This window comes from Brachycentrus maculatus, unplaced genomic scaffold, assembly GCF_059751285.1.
Source record: "Brachycentrus maculatus isolate JH-2025_06_01 unplaced genomic scaffold, ASM5975128v1 h1tg002360l, whole genome shotgun sequence".
NCBI lineage: Eukaryota > Metazoa > Arthropoda > Insecta > Trichoptera > Brachycentridae > Brachycentrus > Brachycentrus maculatus.
This window is the reverse complement of record NW_028282848.1, coordinates 12,113-17,997: the sequence shown is the minus strand read 5'-3', so window position 1 is coordinate 17,997 and position 5,885 is coordinate 12,113. Positions and strand designations below refer to the sequence as shown.

General features: G+C 36.9%; 1 pseudogene; it reads left to right on the top strand.

The window, feature by feature from the left end:
* Positions 1-293: 293 nt before the first annotated feature.
* Positions 294-1,291, top strand: LOC148298216 (uncharacterized; annotated as a pseudogene).
* The last annotated feature ends 4,594 nt before the right edge of the window (positions 1,292-5,885 follow it).

Here is a 5,885-nt window from a genome sequence, read left to right as displayed (position 1 = left end):
GGACGAGGATGATTTCGAAGAATTTGAAGAGGATGGTACGATGATTATTTAATATAGCATACCAAGAAAACCCCCCTGCCAAAGTCGCGGCCAAACAATGGAGAGAGGACTGGGATGACGAGGATGTTAATGATGACTTCGCGATCCAGCTTAAAAAAGAACTGTAGGCCTGATTTCATGTTCGTGGATGCTTTATTTTAATATTATTTTCGTATAAGAATCTGATGAGCAAAAAGGTGGCATATTTTTACAATGAAGACATTGGCAACTTCTACTATTATAAGGATCATCCCATGAAGCCAAGGAGAATCGCCATGGCTCACTCCCTTATCCAGTCCTTCGATTTGTATCAAAAGCTGGACGTCTACAATAGTCGCCATGCAACGCGATAATAGCTCTTAAAGTTTCATCACCCCGAATATGTGGCATATTTAGAAAACTTCATATCTAAGGATGTGCTGACCAGCGCTGGCTTCAGCTATACCAATGATATGATGCTTAAGCTGGAAGAAGAGAGGAAGAGCCTCGTCATGAGCACAAAAAAGAAAAGTCAATTCTCAATGGGGGAATCTGGGGATTGCCCGGGGTTTGCTGGGCTTTACTAGTTTTGCCAACTTTCCTGTGGTGGATCCATTGACGCAGCCTATGTGCTTCTCAATGGCTCTTCCGACATTGCAATCAATTGGGGCGGCGGTCTGCATCATGCCAAAAAATGTGAGGCCAGTGGCTTTTGCTATATCAACGATATTGTACTCGCCATCCTCGAACTTCTGAAATATCAAAAGCGCGTGCTTTATTTAGATGTAGACGTTCATCATGGAGATGGAGTGGAGGAAGCCTTCTATCTTACTGATCGAGTCATGACTGTTTCTTTTCATCAGTATGGCGATGATTTTTTCCCGAGAACTGGCAACAATGACTCGATCGGAGAAGGCAAAGGCAAATACTACTCTCTCAATATCCCCCTCAAGGCCGGAATTGACGATGAAACCTATCATGATTTATTTGGCTGCATCATGGATGAAGTCATTGCCAAATACAGGCCCTAGTCGGTTGTGCTGCAGCTCGGAGCTGATTCCTTGGCTTATGATGCCTTAGGAAAACTCAATTTGAGCTTGAGGGGCCATGGGATGTGTGTTAAAAAAATGATGTCTTACGGACTGCCATTAATGCTTCTGGGAGGAGGGGGATACACTATCGACAATGTTGCAAGATGCTGGCTCTATGAAACGGGGATTGCTTTAGGAGAAGAAATTGAAGGCAATATTCCTAAGACAGATCGCTTCTATGAAGCTTATCTACCTGATAACAGACTCCACTTCAACGTAAAAACAACAAAGAACCGGAACACTCCGGATTACATCCATGAGCTCAAATAAAAAGCGTTTGAACATCTTCGGCACCTCGAAAGTAACCCAGGAGTTCCCTTCCACAATGTGCCATCTCAAGCATTCACAACTGAGCAAATGTAAGAATAAAACGATAAATTGTTCGATAAGCACATGAGCTCGATGGTGAGCAGAAAGGGAATGGATGAGAAATGATGATGTTTCATTATGTTAATTGCATCAACGATGAATGATTACTACTGAATAAGCACTAACTGATTCTCACACATAACCTGAAATGAAAGAACAGAATTTCGCTATTATTCCATCCTTTTTATTAACAATCAGGGAAGGTTCAACTGATCATTCAAATTTTAAAGTGTACTTTCATTAAATAATAAATGATGAATAAAATATAAAGAAATCGAGATTATTTTCGAGATTATTTGCTGGTCGATTATGTTGCGATGCTTATACTAAATAAATATCTAATTAAATTATATATTTGACTTCAAATGTTAGCGCACCCTTCAGCTCGCTGAGATATAACAGCGAATCTATCGTAACTAAAAAGATTAGGTTGAATGCCAGAGTTCAGTTTGGGAATATTTAAAACCTCTGCCTTCCATCTCCAATATAATTTAAATTTTTATTATCACATGAAAGGTGACGAAACTGATCCTCTATTTCGGCTTGAAGCTGACTTCGGCCGTCAGAAGAGCTCTATGATTTCATCTCCGAAATACTCCAAAGGAAAAAAAGGAAAAAAAGGAAATTGTGATAGTGAAATTGGGCCCAAAGGTTTGGTGAATGCTCTGACAGACTTAACAATGGATAAAATCCTTCGTGATTATGCCTAAAACCCCTTTTTCAGAGTCAAAATAGATCTCTACATCGAGGACTTCGATAAGCAGACAAATCTGGGCAAGATATAAGAATAAGATTGCCTAAAATTCCAGTAAAAAAGGCAACAAGCTCCCAAACAGCAAATCAAAAATCTTCACACCTTGAAAAACCTTGCTGATGAAGAACAATTTGCTCTAGCCTCCAGAATTTTTGAATTAAAACGGAATATCAAGAATCTAAAAACTAAACAGGTTTGTTGATAGGCAGCCAAATATAATAAGTACAAATCAGGAAAGCAACCTGAGCCTATTTTTCCCAATTATATAATTTGTATGCATATTATCTGCCATTTTTATTATACAAATATTCTAAATCAAACAACAACCTCCTTTAGATTAAATATAATCGTACTATGCGCAAATAAGCTGAATGATGCCCAGAGCAATTCTAATGATATAATCATGCTATTATATATATTGTTGTAGATGTTTTAATGCGCAACTTGCCAATAATTCAATATAAACTCATATAGTTCTGATATATGAGATGCTGAACATTACAAGTGCACAAATATGCGAAAATGTATCATATTTATTGCATCTATTCTATCGATCGTATCTACAGCATATACCGCATATACTGTATTTCATTTATGGCGTGATTTGCATCAACAGTTATTGAAAAACAATACGCAGTTAACTTAGCAATGGGTCAATGTGTAGGAAGTAGATCAAGAAAACTACAAGTAATGGCTTGAAATAAACAATGCAGAAATGATGTCAATATCAAGTGATGATTAATATAAACAAAATAAATGCATGAAAAAATGAATTATAAATGCAAGTAATCTACGATCAAACAAGAACAAGAGAGAGAGATGGAGGCATTAGGAGTGCAACTGATGGGTTCTAAATAAAATACAGAGATTAATTGGAATCGAAATAAATATAAAATGAACAATTATCTCATTAATTAATATAAATACCTACTTACTTCAATTAAGTACATTCATGTGTAAAAATGACAGAAAATTGCCTCATTTATCAAAATTAGCATCTCTCGCATTCTTTTCGATTATTAAAACTCGATATTATAAGCTTTTTTAATTAGTAAATTTATGAAATGCTATAGAATGATCATAGTTTTGTATTATTTACTCATGGGGTTGGGGTTGGGGTTGGGGTTGGGGTTGGGGTTGGGGTTGGGGTTGGGGTTGGGGTTGGGGTTGGGAATCCTTCGCCTTAATAAGTTTGCTCTTTCTTATTCTGAAAAAGTTGCTTCATCCTCTTCTCCTTTTCTTTCAAGTACTTCACTTCAAGCTACAGCTTCATGATCTCATGCTTGTATTATTCCCTCTCCTTCGACCATTGGGCCTCCTTCATGAAAATCGAGCTGATATGCTCTTGTTCACTCGATTGGAGATTCAGCACCAATTCTTTAGACGATCGCAACTCCTCAAAAAGCTCTTAAATTCTTTTGGAATTTCTCTCCTGTTCTTTCTTTTTGCTAAAATCGAGGAAGTCAGTAAATTTTTCTGCCATTATAATTACATTTACTTCAAAAATAACAGCAATATATAATCAAGAGTTATAGGCATACTTCATTCCAATGTTGATTTCATTTTTCGAACTGTTTTTGTCTGATTTATGTTTGAGTTTTTTTTGTAGGCAGAACTCATACTTGTGCCTCGATGTCACTTTACCCCATAATCGAACTCCCCATTGATTAGAACCATAATACAACCCTAAATTCACATTCTGCTTTAAAAATGAATCTTTCTCGAGGATAACCTCCCATTTGGTTGATTACGAGCTGCCTTTCCCTTCAGAGTTTTATTATTTTTGGTCATTACCGTTTGCAAATTTTGGCTACCAACTTTTTTTACTGAAAACCCACCCGAATCTCCATTTATTATACTGTGAAAACCATTTGAAGTCCCATGACGATATTTTTTTGTTATCAAACTGCACATCGAGTTTATAGTTCGTTTTAAACCAACTTTCTGAGAACGCTAAAGTTGATTTGACACGCAGCTTTTCCCATTAAAATGCCTATTTTTATTTACTCATAAACTTGTGGCAGTTGTATAGCTTAATGTGGTAGAAGGGCTTTATCTGTCGTATTTTTTAAACTTGTGGGGTTTCTTCTTCAGATTAATTCTAAATTTTATTTAGCTCGTCTTCATCTTTTTTATCTGCTCTCTAAATAGCCGATTTCTATTCACAAAGCTGAATTCCATTTTCAATTTTGATTTCAGGCATATGAGAAGTCCCAAATTTAAAGCCCAGCTTTTCTTCCACTTTCAGGAAATAATTATCGTTCAGCTGTAGCTTGTGCTCGATACTTTTAATTCCGATATCCGCGTTAATCTTATGTTTTATTTGGTGCGTCTTGGTCATTTCAGATCCACCTTCCAAGTAAACCTTGAGAGCATTGTTTATAATGTCGAAAGTACGAAAAAATTTGATACCCATTTCCCCTTTATCTTGGATTCGGATCTGCATCTGGATGGGTTGGAGGTTTTGGAAAAGAGTAGTGGAGTATGAGAGGTCTAAATCGGCATTCCCTCCTTAAAAGGGGTATAAGAGATTGTGAAGTCCTCCTAAATGGGCAGGAACCATGCAATATGGCTTTAAGCGAACCGTCAGCTTTTGCTTTTTATTTTTTACCATAAACTTGAGTTTCCAGTTCGGTAAGATTGGCGAATTACTGCATTTCTTATTGGTTTTTAGTTAAAGAGTTGTATCCTACTTTAAATAAATTGTACCTTATTGCCTAATTTGGACTTCATTGAGAATTCTGCGAACTTTACTGCGGAGTCGAATTTACCAAAATATCGATCCATGTTGGATGGTTTCTCGACCTTGAAGGACCCTGAGTCTAACTCACTGTTTTGCTCATCCTGATTATCTTAATCGTCACTCATTTGTATATATTTAAATATTTAAGCCATAATAAACAAATAACACGCCGAATGCGATACAGTTTATAAATGAAAATCAGGATGTTTCAGAATAGGGTTAAAAACCCCTGAACCGCATTTGTTTCCCGAGAGACCTCGTGACTTTGCCGGTCAACAATTTTTTCTTGTCTAACTTACTTTCTTGAAAAGCTTTATTCTTCATCTTGTCCTTCATGCTGACCTTGATTTCGAATCTGGATAGGCTCCTATGAAAGGCAATCAAATAAAATATGAAATGTATGATCCAGAAATTGAAAAAGAATGTGGCAACATAGTAATAAACCACTTCCTAATTTCTGTAGCTCATCACTATTCCGAAAGTGAATAAGTTATGTGACAAGTAAGGGATGAATTGGCAAAGAAAGATGATTCCCATTGCGAAAGTGTATTGCAATAATATGACAAGGACTTGCTTGGATTTGTGAGCCGAGTTGTCGATAACTAAGTGGTACAAGTTGCCCATTGTGATGGAGTTCATGAGAATGATCGCGAAAATCTGATATTCCATGTTTTCGGAGAGGTAAGAGTAGCTGATCAAGGTCATCAGAATGCCAGCCAGGAATGCCCGAAAATGCTCGCTTCTGAGTTCATAGTCGAGGGATTATTTCTTGATTGAGAAGTTCTCGAGTAGCTTGGGCCTGTATATCGAATAGAAAAGAACAGGCAGCAATGTGAACCCCAAATTGTAAAAATATAATAAGAATGTTGAGTACTCTATGTTCAACTCGAAAGTGCCTCCTCTGTATGTG